Source organism: Melospiza melodia, chromosome 16 (assembly GCF_035770615.1).
Source record: "Melospiza melodia melodia isolate bMelMel2 chromosome 16, bMelMel2.pri, whole genome shotgun sequence".
Taxonomy (NCBI): Eukaryota; Metazoa; Chordata; class Aves; order Passeriformes; family Passerellidae; genus Melospiza; species Melospiza melodia.
Genome location: NC_086209.1, coordinates 3236558 through 3251084, shown reverse-complemented (window position 1 = coordinate 3251084; position 14527 = coordinate 3236558). Strand labels below are relative to the sequence as shown.

At 49.2% G+C, this 14527-nt stretch overlaps 1 protein-coding gene across 1 annotated transcript in view; it reads left to right on the top strand.

Moving 5' to 3' along the window:
* Window positions 1-1211: 1211 nt before the first annotated feature.
* The window catches only part of NEXMIF (neurite extension and migration factor), a 178504-nt gene continuing 165188 nt past the window's right edge, over window positions 1212-14527 (top strand). The window contains exon 1 of the mRNA XM_063170323.1: window positions 1212-1253. The gene's annotated coding sequence lies outside the window, so the exon portion shown is untranslated. The remainder of the gene's footprint in view (window positions 1254-14527) is intronic.

The window sequence follows — 14527 nt, the reverse complement described above, 5'->3', positions numbered from 1 at the left end:
CTCAGCAGTAGAGCTGCCAAATTTGCTTGTGTGCCTTTGGTGGCACTTTTCAAGGGCACAGCCCCTGTGTGAGGTTGCTGAGGGCAAAACCTGCCCCCAGCTCATTTGGAAAGCAGTTCATGACCACCATCCACCTGTGTGTTTATTTTAGTGAGCACTGCCAGGTGTGCTGTCACCATCTCACCTGACCCTGATTAATTACTTATTTATATTACTCGAATCTTTCTGCCAAAAAAATGACGGGGTAGTGAAACAAAATGCAGCATTGCAAACGTGCAAAGGCTCAGGGACTGAAGTGTGTGAGTCCCACAGCAATGTGGTGAGGCTGGAGAGGAAAACCAACACTTGGGATAGGACTGGGAATGGCTACTTCCCAGAAACTGTGACACCACCTCACTCTGTGGCCTTTGGCCATTTACTGCTGGTCTCAGTTTCTGCACCCCTTCAAGAGTGTGCCCTGACACAGTGGGAATGAATAATTTATTCACATGTGACATATAGCATGTTCTGGTTCTGGGTATTGCTGTTAATGAAGAAAAAATGAGATTATTTCTTAGTTAGCAATGCTGAAGGTTCATGTGTAAAATACTCTGAATTCAGAGAGCATTCCATATGTTGTCATATGTTCTTGTTTTATTACTGCATGGATGGGGGTCTCTGATACTGTGGGAACAAGGACTAAAGTGCTTGATACTTGAATATTTTAGCCACAGATTTAGCTAATCAATTTTTAAATTGTATGTGTTGTTTAACATGAAAAAGCAACTCAAGTGATAACTTAAGACTAGAAACCTCTTTTAAATATCACAGTGAACTTAAATAAACCTAAAGGCTAATAGGTGTGTCTGGTTTGCCTTCTATTTGCTAAACCATTCTGTTGACTCAGGAGATGAAATAACAGAAGTTTTCCTCCAGTCCCCGGTGCAGAAACTCTGGCCACGGTGCATGTGAGGGTGTCACAGAGACACGAGGGGGATTTATTCACTCTGCGAGGAGGGGAGGATGTTCACGGTGCTCAAGTGAGGGTGTCACAGAGACACGGGGGGGGTTCTGCGATAAGGGGAGGATGTTATCGGCTCACACGCTCTGGAGATGCTGCTGGCTCCTGCCTTGACTGTTTGTCGCCCTCCTGCTCGGCAGAAGGCAGCGCCTGGTTTGTCCCTGCCTTCCTTCCCTCTGCGTGCCCCGCATCTCGGCGAGTCCTCAGCCGGCCTGAGATGAGGCAGCCTCCTCCCGGGAATGGGCATCTGAAGGTAAACCATGGGTTTAGACGCTGTTATTAATAACGTAATCATGAAAATAAACCAGAAAAGCTGCTGCAAGCCCTAAGGTGACTCCCATAATCCACTATGGAGCATTCAGCCGGATGGACAGCGCTGGGAGCCAGTTCCCCTCCCGGGCTCCGTGAGCTGGGGGAGACACCCGCCCGGCCCATTGTCCCCTCCCCGCCGGCCCGGCCCGTCCGTCCTTCCATCGCCCCGGCCCTTCCCGTTCCCTCAGCCCGGGCCGAGCTCTCGGCACCTGCCCGGGCCCGGCGGCGGCCGCGCGCCCTTTATGGCCGGAGCGGGCGCAGTGCGCGCTCCCGCGGGCCGGGCCGGGCCGTGCCGGGCCGGGTGCGCGGGGCGGGCAGCGGGTCCCGCTCCCAGCGAACGAACAATGGCAGCGGCGGCGCTGCCCGGCACCTCCTGAATGGGCGCAGGCCTGGGGGGCGGCGGCGGCGGCGAGGAGGAGGAGGCAGCGGCGGCGGGGCGAGGCGAGGCGGGAGCCGCCGCCCCCCATCCTCCCTCCCGCCCTCCGCCCGTCCCTGCGCAGGGAGCGCGGGGCCGGGGGGCCCGTCCGTGGGGCGGCGGCGGCGGCGGCGGCGGGGGAAGGGGCGGGGGCCGGCGGCGGGAGGCGGGGGCCGGGGGCGGGCGCGTCCACCTGCGCGCGCCGGGCCCCGGGCGCATGGAGCAGCGCTGAGCCGCAGCACCGGCAGCGCCCGGCGGGCGGGGGACCCCCGCTCCATCGCGGGCCCCGCGCCGAGGTGAGTCCCGCCGCGGCGGAGCTTCGGCCACACGCAGCCCCCCTCCCGCGCCGGCACACCGCGGGGGCAGCGGGGAGGAGGAGGAGGAGGAGGAGGGGATGCTGATGGCAGCGCCGGCCTGCGCGGAGGCCTGCGGGGAAGTTGCGGGGTGTGCGTGTGTGCGAGGGTGGTCTGAGGTGACGGGGGGGGGGCGGCAACTTGGCGCCGTGTCCCCCCCCCCCGCCCCGGGCAGGTGCAGCGCGGGGCGGGGGCGCCGCCCCGCCGGGCCCCCCGGCGGCCGCGGGGGCCGCGCTTACTTCAGCCTCGGCCAGAACAAAAACATAATGAAGGAGGGGGGATGGGATTTTTATTTTTATTTAAGGGAAAAAAAAAAAAAGCCCCAGCCCTGGGAGTAGCTGTCACCGCGCGCATTAAACTAGAGAACTGGCTAATCAAATAAAACTGGCTCATTGTCTGAAACTCTATCCCAGCGCAAAATGCGGCTGTGAATGTAATTAACCATCTGTCTGGCGGGCGGCGGAGCGCCGGGTCCGTGCGGTCGGCACCCGGGCGCTGCCGTGCCCGAGCCCCGGGATGTGCCCGGTGTGCGTGTGCGAGGAGGATGCCGGAGCCGGGGGGGGAAACGCGACCCTTCCTCGGCCCCGAGGCGAGCGAGCGGTGCGCGGTGCGATGGATGAACCCAAACAAGCCGCGGGGTTCCGGCGGTGAGCGCCGGGCCATCGGCGTGCCGCGGGTGCTGCCCCGGCGCGTTCCGCGGGGAAGCCGCGCACGGTGGGTGCGTGTGCGGGGGATCCGCGGCCGGCAGCCGGGGGTGGATGCGTGAGGCCGGAGGGAGCGGTGCGCCTGTGCGAGCCGAGGCCTCCTCAGTGAGCCTCTTGCGGGAAAACAAAACGGCTCCGCGCTCCTTCCATCCTCGCCGAGGTTTTCCCCCCGTTTCCGCCCGGCGCTGCGCTCGTCCCCCCTGCCCCGAAACCTCTGTGCAGCCATCAACATCCTGGTACTCGGAGGTACCTGCTGGCATCGCTGGAGCGGCGTGGTACTGCGGTAACACCGAGCCCGCGGCGCACGCTGCTGCCAGCGGGGCTCCGTGTGCTCTACACACGCTCCTGCCTCTCGCTTTGCTGTTTGAAAAATTTTTTTTTTTTTAGGTGGTGTGCGTGTGGTTTAGTAAAGGAATAATACATAGGCTAAAAAAAAATAGCGGCAGCGCTCAAGCAGGTAGGATGCGATTTAAAGTCACTTCAGCTAATACCCCATGCAAGACTGCATTTGTTAAGGTATGTGAGCTGTGCAGAAGGCAGCAGTCTTTAGTGAATCACTTTTGAAAAACAAATACTTGACAAAAGAACCAGACCTGCTAAATGGATAACAATTATGTAAGCCTATAGTAGGTTTTGATGTATGTCAAGTCTGTTAAATAAATCAACCTGTTCAGTGAATAAATCTGCTCTGCACCAATGCCTTATTATAAATTTTTTTAAGGAGAATAAACCTGTGTATTTAAGGCGTTTTTAGGGATATGAATCTCGTGGCCAAGCCCCATAGCTGCCAGTGACACAAGACAAATCCGTGGGGAGGGTGGGGTGCAGGAGCGTGGGGAGGGATAAGGTGGATATTAAAAATACACAAAGATGTGCATAAGGATTCCTAGTGATAAAATTCTCACTGATCCATGTCTTGATGGAGTATTTGCTTTGCAGTGGCAATGGCCCATACAAAGCTACATTGATTTAGCTTGCTCTGTTCACGATGGCAGTTCTGGTGAATAATTATTTTCCCAAAAGCCCTAACCAAGGGAAGAAAGAGAGTCCCTGCTTGGCCTACACAGTAGTACAGTATCTTTGAAAGCGCGTATCCGGCTGCAAATAAAGAGAGCCAGTTCAAGTGTTACTACACTCAGCAGGAATAAAAGGGAGGCAGAAAAGGGGAGCACCCGGCCGCCTTCCCCGTGTGCCTCGTCCCCCTTTCCCTCTCTGCTCCTCTGCTCAGCTTTGGGGGCGGGGAGGGGGGATTTTTGTGGGTTTGTTTTTCCTTTTTTTTTGTGTGTTTGCTGTTGCCTTTTGGAGGCGAGGCTCTGGCAGCCCACTTAAAGGTTGAGTTCTGAATGCTGAGGAGTCTCTTTCAGATTGAAAAATAGAGAGAAGAGGTTGTGGCCAGTGGGTTTTAACTTCCAAACTGGGACAGGGAGTACGCCTGTGTGGGGCAGTGCCTCGGTGGTGCCCTTCTCTTTTGAGATGCTGAGGCCTCGTGGATGGTTTTGTGGTGGGTCACGTGTGGATCTTTTTCGTGGCTCTGCAAAGAAACGTATGAAAAGGCTCAAATGTGCTTGCAGGACCAAGAAGGCCCCAGGCCTGGGGAGAAAGTGTTCCCAGACAAAGGGTCTGGCTCAGGTTGGATCCTGGGTGTGGGATGCGAGGTGCATTTTTTGGATATTAAGGCTTTTCCATTGTAGCAGCAAGCCAACCGTGCTGCTTTCCCCCAGCACAGCAGTGAACCATCCCCTTGAAGTTTATGCCCCGTTGCAAACAAAAAGCAGCATTAGGAAATAATCTTCTCCTTGGGCAGAATCCAGGGAGGAGAGCCATGGATGCTCCAGGTCCTTGTGTGGGGGCTCTTTGATGCTGCCACTGCTGAGTTTGTGTTTGGCCCTGAGAGAGGTTGGGTAGCCTGGCTGTTTACCACAGTAAAATTGCTATTGCTTCTCAGTAATGACAGCTTTTGGTCTGTGAGGGTATTTTAAAAAAAATATATTTTGAGAATTGGGAGCAAAATAATTGTTATGTAATCCACCTGTTACGTTCAAAGTCCTGTTTTCCACCTGGGAGAGGATTGCACTTTTTTATTTTTCTGCTAGATCTTTGTGTACTTTTAGCCCCGCTTGAGTTGGCTTTATAATCATTACCTGTGTGTACAGTCAGGTGCTTGACGAGCCTGATTTTGTGGATGCTGCCAGCAGTGAGTAAATGAGGCATGTGGCATAAAACTGAGCAAACCATGTTTTGTTGGAACCTTGCTCTTCCCTCTTTTCTCTGAGCTGGTGGTTCACACCCCTGGTGTCACCTGTCACCTGTGCATGGGTCTGAGCTGTTCCAGCACAAGGATCCACCTGATTGCCTACCTGTGTGTGCTGTGAGAGGGATCTCAGCCTTTTGGGGTTTGATTTTAGGGCTCCTGGGTGCTGTTACAACCAAACATTAAATAATTGCTGTGTGTTGTGCCGTGTAGAAAGCAGTGAAATTACAGATGCTGAAGATGATGGACTGCCTTGAGCATCCAGGTGTGGGGGTTTGCCTGAAGGATGTAGGAACTGAGTGTAAAACCTGTTGTGCTGAGGGTTGGTAGCACTGCTAACACGAGGAGAAACGGGGAGTGTTTGGGAAAGCTGAGCCAGAGGGAAGCTTGCAGGAGGAGCCCTCAGCTCTGCAACTGAGTGCTGAACCCTTATCCTCAGCACATTGTCTTGGGAGCAGCCAGGGGAATGGCTCTGGTGGTGCTCTGGACTGCGGTGGTGGTGCTGGGTGGATTTTGTTTGCAGTTCAGGGGAGTAGCATGTAATCTGTGTAACGCTGCTTTTGTGTGCCTCTATTGCAAATTGATGTCTGGGGAATGACATGAAGCAAAGGCTCTAGACCAGCGGGTCTGTGATATTTTTGTAGCAATGTCTTTTTATTCAAAGCAGGTGTCACGGAGATCTTTCATCCCAGGATTTCTTTCATCCCTGGCGTTTGTTAGCTTGTGTTAAAACTTTAAATCTTGAGAATTTCTTCTGTACAGAAGGTGTTCCTCATGTTGCTCTGGCATGGGCTGAGCTATGATTATGCAGCCTCCAAAGAGTGACACGGATGAGGTGGATCTGTGTCTGCAGGGCTACGTCAGCCCTGTGAATAATCCAGGCACTGGCCCAGTGCCCTCCAGTCCCAGGCAGGGCCTGTGCCAGCCCAGCTGGAGGAGCTGCACTGGGATCGGGGGCTCTCATCCCTGGGCAGAATCTTCTTCTAACCCTTAAGCATTCACGAGGTGATTTATATTTGCAGCCTTGTTTGCCTTTAAAAAAGCTTTTGACTACGAGATAACTGATTTGCTTAATTTATCCAAGCTCTTGTCTCGATGGTCTCCCATGATGGAGAATTCTGCTGGCTAATTGTTGCCTTTCACTGATCTTATACACATCTTCGTTTTGTGCTGCATCTTCAGAATCGGGGTGGATGTGTCACTAGAAGTTCCTGGTCAGTCTCCTTGTGTTCATTTACTGGTGTTTCTCCCTGCTGGGAAGGTGGACCCACAGTCTGCTGGCCCAACAGCATTGCTCCTGCTTGGACCCCAGCTAATTAACGTGCCCCATCAGTTTAACACCTTTCTGGTCTGTCCCTGTCAGTAGCTTTGCTTTCCTCAGGCATCAGACCAGGGTGCCTCTGTTAAGAGGGAGCTTGGGCTCTGATTGTGGTGTCCCTTGAGAGGCGTTGCAGTGCCATTCTCTGTGTCACTGGGCTGGCAGAGCTCACAGGCCTGGCCTTGACACCAGGTTGGGGTTTTTGCCAATTTATCAGCTTCCTCCTCTTGCTGCTGGGGGGTTTGTGTGGTGCAGAAGGGGCTGCTGGTGGTGGGTTTGGGATGAGGGTCCCTTCCTCTGTGTGGGGCTGTTCCACTCTGCTCCACTGAGGACCTTGGAGAGAGGAGAGTCAGGATTTTTTAAAATAACCCCAAACAGCCAGGGCATTTTCTGCCTCTGCTCTCCCGTGGGGTGGGAGCTCCTCACACATTAAAACCCAACATTGTCACTGTCCTTTTCCTGAAACTGCTGAGAAGGTGGTGATACAATGAGACTCGTAGATTTTTGAGGGTGTTTGGACACTCAGATGGAGATTATCAGGAAAATGAGCTCCTGTGGATCCTGCAGGACCCTCTGCAGTGCCAGGATGTGTTTGAGGTGCTCAGAACTCCTTGGCTGCTTCATTCCCAGCATGAGACCTGGGTCCTGGGCAGGGCTTGGGCACAAATTCCCAGTTCCATTCCAGGTGAGCTCTCTGCCATGCTCTGGAGCTGTGTCCTTATTAAAAAAAAAAAAAAAATCAGATTCCTTTCCTCTCACTTGGGAGGATTTTAATTGTCAGTTACAGCACAGGAGAACCAAAGGTGGAAAACACAAGTTCTGTGGGTGAATTTTGTTTCCTGCACAATGTCCCAATGAATGAGATGAGTCTTTGATGGAGGAGAGAAGCTGAAGCCTTATGAAGGGCCTGTTTATTGGCATTAATTATTTTTTATTAGTTACAGCATCCGTAGTCCGTTGGCAGTAGAAGAGCCCAAAGTAAGAATATTAATTCTTCAGAAGTTTTTCAAAGCTTGCATTTTTCATAAGAAGCTTGTGAAGCTTCAAATCTAAAGCTTCCAAAGCCTTTTTTTTTTTTTATTCTTCAGAAGTGCCACTGAAGCTCTTTTTTTTTTTTTTTTTTTTTTTTTTTTAATTTCTTGTATTTTAGCTGAAACTATGAGTTTTACACATGGAAAAAAAAAATTAGTTCTTTCCCATCCACTGCATTGGCCCCAATTTTCAGGTCCCTGTCTGGGTCAGCTAAGCCCTGTGCAAGCATCAGCTGTGCTCTGCAGAGAAGGTGGGGACACTTTGCTCCTGTTCCCTGTCCTTTTTCCCCTCTGGCTGGGGTTCTGAAGCACAGATGGGTGTGAAAGGTGGATTTGTTTGTGACTGGACAATACTTGACCTTCACAGCTGCTGAATAACTTCAGAGAAATACTGAATTGTTTCATGGCAGTGAGGATGGCTGGGAATTAAACCAGTACAGGGGGAATCTGGTGTCTGTTTGGCCAGCAAGCAGCATTTTTTTATTTTATTTTTTTCTAGTAGCCTTGCAAGGTCATGTTTTAATACTCTGAATGTGAATTTAAGGGTCATGCTGGTATTTCAGTGGTAATACAGATGGATGCTGGATCTTATTTCATGTTGCTCCAGGGAATGGAGCAATTAGTAATCTTGGCTCTCTCTGAACCTCGGGGGGGAAAAGGAAAATTGCCTTTTTCAGGGTGGTCACTGTTCTCATTTGCATGAGAAAACTGGTGGGGAGTGGGGTGATTTTAGCTACAAAAAGTTGGGATGTGGGTTTTTCTGTTTAATGTTACTGCCAACATTACATGGACAGGTTAATTCACTGCCAGCTGTGGCAGGGTGGGTGGAATTTTTGGGAAGAGCAGAAGGGAAAGTGCTGCTGGCCACAATTTTTCAGCTCACGTTAAAGCCAACAAGCAAACCCCAATCTCCGTGCCACCAGTGGCTCTGTAGGGAGCAGCACACAATCATTTCCCATGGTTTGTTTGTGCCTGCCTCTGAGGAAATCTCCTATATCCAAATCACCTGTCCATGCAGTGAGAGAGAGCCAGAGGTTCATTCTGGAGCCCATGGAGCATCCAGTGCCAGCTCTGCAGGAATTCAGCTGCTCTGGCTCCAGCTGAATTGTGCCATGGGTACAGGGGAGTTCAGAACAAATAATTGTCCTGACCCTGGAACCTGCACTTACTTGATTGTCTTATTTGTCTGGTTAGTTTGGTGGAGAGGGTTTGTTGTGCAGGGAGAGGAGTTTTGTGTATTGTGGCTGTTTTTTGGTTAATTTGGCTGTTCCTTTGGTTCCTTGCCTGCTGCTTGCTGGGTTTGGGCACTCAGCAGTTACCATAAAGCTGCAGCTTTTTGGGAGATGGATGGATGGGCAGGCCACTGGGTTCCCAAGGAGCTTCTGGTTTGAAAGAGTGAATTTTTGAAAGGCTTGATCACTCAGCATCACAATTTATGGCTCTTTTAGCAGCACAAAGTTGTGTTTCAGGATTTCCATTCAGGTTGTAGTTTCTGTGCAGTGTTGAGCTGAGAGCCACGTGCTCCTTACAGTTCTCTCTTCTTCTGCAAAGGGTGTTTGAGCTGCTGCTTAATCATCAACAGGGTCTGGTGCTGTTCCAGCCTTTGGGAGCATTTCTGGCTCTGCAGAAGGATGGGCACTGGTTGTGCTGCGGAGCTGGAGCTCCTCAGTGCCTGATGTGTTGGCTGTTCTGTGAATTACTGATCCTGACTGCTGGTGTGTGGAGTTACAGCTTCCAATTCGTGTGTTCAGCAAACCCTGGTGTCTCAGGTTCTCTCTGGGTTTTTTCCCTATAAACTACATCCTCCCTTCCTCCCTTGTTTGTGGTGTTCACCTCTCCATGCACAATCTCTGTGCTGGATTCCTCACTAGGATGAGTTCGAGATTTGCTGAAGGTTGGTTCAGGAGGAGCTTGGAAGCATCTTGGATTAATTTTTCACCCACTGCAGGTGCTCTGGAGGGGTTGTTGGGTAAGATGAGTGGCTTGGGGATAAAAAACAAAACAACCTCAATGCCAGCAAGGAGCAGGAGTGGAGGAAGGTGGCTCCTAGGAAGGGATTTCAGTGAAAGTGATGGGGAAAAGAGGAACATGCTGCCTAAACTGTGTTTTGAAGCTTTTTGGCCTGGTGTGGTATGGGACAGTCTTCATCTGCATCGTGATCAGTGATTTTGTGCCTGGTGGAGTCCAAATATTGTATCAGAAAGGCTTGAATGACTGTCCTGTGCCTTAAACCTCATGTGAAGGGGTTATGTTCCCCATTGCAACGTGCAGGAAACCTAAAATACCTGAACTCTGCAGCTGCCAGTATAATTGATGAGTTCTCACCCTGCAATCCTGGGCTGGTGTTGAAACAAAAGGCAGTTTAAGGGTATTACAATATTTACATAATTTCTATATAATATATTGTATCTATATATAATACATCATTATATTTAAGGTTATTATCCTGTCTTATATTCTGTTGTTCGGGCCTGGGCGTTTGCTGAAGGGGCTGTGTTAAATCACTCCTACATTTGTGAGGCTCAGGTTGAAATCTTGATGTGTAGCTCAGAGTTTAGTCAGAATTTTTGTTATTTTGTTAATACCTTCATCCCCCTGCCTGCATTTGTGGGTACAGCCATACCCTGTGGTGGTGCCCGCTAAACTTGTTATCTGTGGCTGCTTCAATAATTTCTCTTTGGGGCAATATAAAGCTGATTAAACATAAATGACAAGAGGGGAGCAGAGGGGTTGGAATGAGCATTTCCAGGTCCTGCTCAGAGCCCCCAAACGCTTCACACCCTGCTCTGTCCATCCTTGAACAACTTCTGTGCATTGCACGGTAAATGCAAGTCAAAACAGTTTGTTTGATGTTATTTATTCAAATCTGGAAAGGATGGTTGTGCAAAGACCAAAGAAAAATGGTTTTAGTCTGACAAATGCCAAGGGTTTTTGTTTTGTTTTTAAAGCCCAAACAAACCCTTTGGGATCCTTGGCTGGGTATATAATAGCATGAAATACACCATTCCTTTCATTCTGCTTCCTAAAAATCTAATTTTTTATGCATTTAAAGTGGGAGTTGAGGCAAAAACAGAGTTTAGCTCTGTTGACCTATATTTATGAAAAGAGAAGGCTTGCTAAGCATTGCAAGAAAAGAATATATAGTGCTGTTGGTATACTCTGACAAAATGTACACGCATACTAAAACCACTTTTGGCGTTCTTCATCTCCTTACTGAATGTTTAAGCCCTTTCCAGCCAGATTCAATCCATTTTTGCAGTTCATGGCTGGTGTATTCAGGCTGCCATTAACAGCCATGGGGCATCAGTGAAGGAGGGCAGCAAAACAAGGAGTGTGGGGTAAGCAGGGGAGGGTGGTGGTGCTGAAACCCTCCCTGATCCCTGGGTTTAAAGGTGAACTTCTTTCCCCTGTTTCCTTTTCGTTGTTTTGTTTTTTAATTCAGCCCACTCTCTCCAAAGTGCAGTTTAATGGTTATCATGCTGCTTGTTGCATAACTGTGGCACAGATGTTATTTTTTTGTAATGTTGCCTGACATATTTGAAAGGGAAAGAGAGGAAGGGAATTTATACCCTTTGGAGATGAATATGTGGAGCCTATTAGTCTTAAAAAAAGTGTGAAGAGCCAGTTAGGGCTGGAGCTGGCACATCTCTGAAAGGCTGATCTGTGGAGTGCAGCTCTTCAGATAAAGAATGAAGGTGTTTTATCTTCTGGGGTTTGTTGTGTGTGTGTTACCAGACAGCCTAAAACCCCAAACTTGGTGGGGTATGTAATGTTTAGGCACATGATTAAATGTTTTATGGAACCGAGACCAAATCCAAATGCATATTTAATAAAATGCTCTCCAGAATTAAGTTGTATGAGATAATCACTGGAGGTGCTCAGAGTTAAAGGATGTGGAGATGAAATGCCTCTCTCAGCATGGGCAGTGCTCAATGTGTGTTTATTGCAGCTGCAAACAGCACCTTTAAAGTTCCTTTTTTATGAAGCTTTGACTGAGAAAATACAGTTAGGAGTACAGTTTTAGCAGAAGGAAAAAAGAATGCATTCAGGCCTACCATTTCTGGGTGGAATAGGCATGAGAACATGAAATCATCTCTTTTTGGCATTTCTAACAACATAAGAAGTTCTAAAATAGTAGAAATGCAAATAAGTAGAGTGAAACTGGTAGATGCTGTATTTATATTTATTTATGTATAATAACAGAATGCCTGGTGTTTCAGATCAGCACAGTGTGCCTGGATTCTCAGAGTATTTGTTTTATAAACAGGGATAAAGCTGCACAACCCACCTCTCCCTGCTCTACAGAGGAGCAAAGCAGCTCACAGGGAAATTAATGACCTGCTAGAAATGCAGTTGGGAAGGGAACCCCAGAATCTTGGCTTCCCAGCCCTTGTTTGAGCCTGTGCGGATAATTGGGATAAATTGATAAGGGGGAAAGAGGAGAGAAGAGGGAGAAATGACACCCACTGTCATGGAGCATCTTTTTGAAGTTGTGGAATAAACATAATTCATTGATTAAATAATTAAAAAACTGATTCTTCTAAAAGAACTTGAAAAAAAAACAGGTGAACAGTTATAAAAACAAACAGAATGAAACCTGAGAGTGTTTTTGACTTGTTTCTTGCCTAGGGCAAGACATTTAGGTTAGTTTTTATTTTGCTTTTGTTCTGCCCTTTGCCCCTCCCCCTTGCTGGATTACCTACTACAGGAAATAACAAATTGTGCAAAATAAATCCTAAATTACAGTCGGAGGAGGCACGAGGGTAAAATTGCAGAGGCTCAGGTGTAAATTGGAGGGCAGTGCTTGTGCCGGGGATTTTCTTCCCCAAGGATCAGATGAGAGGTGAGCTCATCCCTCAGCTCTGGGGTCCTGGGTCAGGGAGGAGATGTCTCACCCTGCTCCTTGCTCCATCAGAGGCAGGGACACAGGGACACAGCTCCAGGAGTGGGAATTTTCTCCCTTTCCATTCCACGCAGTGTTTGGTGTGTGTGGTGCTCTGGAAACATCCTCCTCTGGCTAAGGGAAGGATGGAAAATAAAATACAGGGCTGAAATAGAAGGTTGGTGCTGATGCAAGCTGTGTTTACTTTTGAAAATTCAGTTTATTAAACTCAAGGCTGCAGAACTCCAGGGATCAGTGATGCTGTCTGAACATCACCTTCCGCACCGCACAAGCAATTTTTCAAAATTACTTTTTTAATTAAAAGTTGTATCGGTTTAACGCGAGTTAAAGGAAAGTTCACAGGCTTAGCATCGTCTCAAACATGCTGCAGATTTGGGAAAGAACCTGTCCCTGCCTTCTGAAAGTTTATCCAAAATAGTGAATATGCATGGGAAGAGAGGGAAGTCTCCTCCTGGGCAAGGTGAAGGTGTTTATTGATTATCAGTCCAGCTCCGCTCCCATTACCTTCAGAAGGAGCTGCAGAGCAGCAGAGTTGGAATATGAACATAAGGAAAACAAGGAGGACTCGAGGTGCAGCAGAGGAAAGTCAATACAGAGCTTATTTAAATGTCAGCTGCCAGGAAGAGCTGTGCTCCAGAGCTGAGAGCAGAGATCAGGGCTGGGAGGGAGGGAGGAGGCCGGGCCAGGCTGGGGGCAATGCCTGCACAAGGAGTATGGTGAGGAGGGAGAAGGAAATGCTGACTGAAAATTGCATCTGACAATTAGCTGTGAGCAGCTAATTGGAGAAGTTGTGTGGCTCTTGGGCAGGGGAAGCCCGTGACTGTGCTTGGTGGGCGATCTGATCCATGTTAACAGTGTTATTCATCAGCGCTGCTGACAGGGATAAGTGACACCCATTACAAATCTGTTTACTACCTCTAGATAATGTATTTAGTTCCTGAACGTATGTGCAGGGTAGGGAGTGTCTGTGAGCACAGGGTTTCTGGAATTTTACAGAGCTATAGAATATCCTGGGTTGGAGGGGACCCACAGGGACATCGAGCCCAACTCTGAGCCCTTTGAATCATTTAAAATCACATTGACTTAATTTTCCCAATAGGTCAGAGTTGTAATTCTGTGGCATTTATCAATGTAAGGGGTTTTGTATTTGGGGAGAGCTTGAGCAAAAAAATTACTGATTTGTAGAAGAATTGCCTGATTCTGACCATTTTTATTTTGGAAAGTTAGCCACTAGTTACGTGCTGTAATAAGAAGTAATTTTATTACTGTTGTGCCAGAAATAAAATTAGGTTGAGCACTCTGATGCAGAGTCAACCTCCAAAATGTTGCACTTGGGGATGTGGCTTAGTGATGGGCTTGGCAGTGCTGGGGTAATGGTTGGACTTGATGATCCTGGAGGTCTTCTCCACCCCAAGTGATTCTGCACAGCACTCTGCATTTTGGGCAGGACTGAAGGTGAGAAAGATGGGGTGCTGTAGCTCATTGCAACCCAGCCAAGTTTCCCTTTATTTTGTCAGCCTCCTGCTTCATTGTGAATGGAGTTTGGTGGTTTGTCTGCAGGGAGGTGAGTGCCTTGTGCCTGTGAGAGCCAGAGCACTCGCAGGCTTTGACATCCAGCCTGTTCTGGCAGTGTTGGTTCCTTGGCACGGCCAGACTTTGTCTCAACCCTGATCAGAACCTGTGTGGGGTACCAGGTGCTTGCTGAGGCCAGGGAGACCATGACCATGGGAGCAAAGGGCAAAACAAACTGGTCTGGATGTGTTTCATCTACATTAACACACAGCAACTTTGTGCTCTTACCAGCCATCCCTCACGGTCTCACTGCCTGCAAAGGTGCATTTACTGAAAAACACCCCAGCCCTGCACGTGATGCTGTCCTGCAGGGAGCAGGGAGAGCAAACAGCGTGTGCTGAGCTCTGTTTGCACTCTGTGATGCTCCTCTGGGCAGAAGGGCTCCCACAGAAGACACTTTGCTGTCCAGAAGGGCAGGTGCCCACGCTGGGCAGGCAGGATTTTACAGTTAGGTGGGATGTGCAGCAGTGGGGTGAAGTTGCTGTCACCCTGTCTGGCATTGGCTTTTATTTTCCAAGAGGTGTGATGACAGCAGAACAGGGGACAAGGGAAGTAGGTTTGCATTTAAAATACACAGGAGGTCCCATTGAGCCAGCATTGACTTCTCTCTTGGCCCTGTAGCAGTGCCATCACTTTTCTGTCCTGTTCACCCCACTTCTTCAATGGGA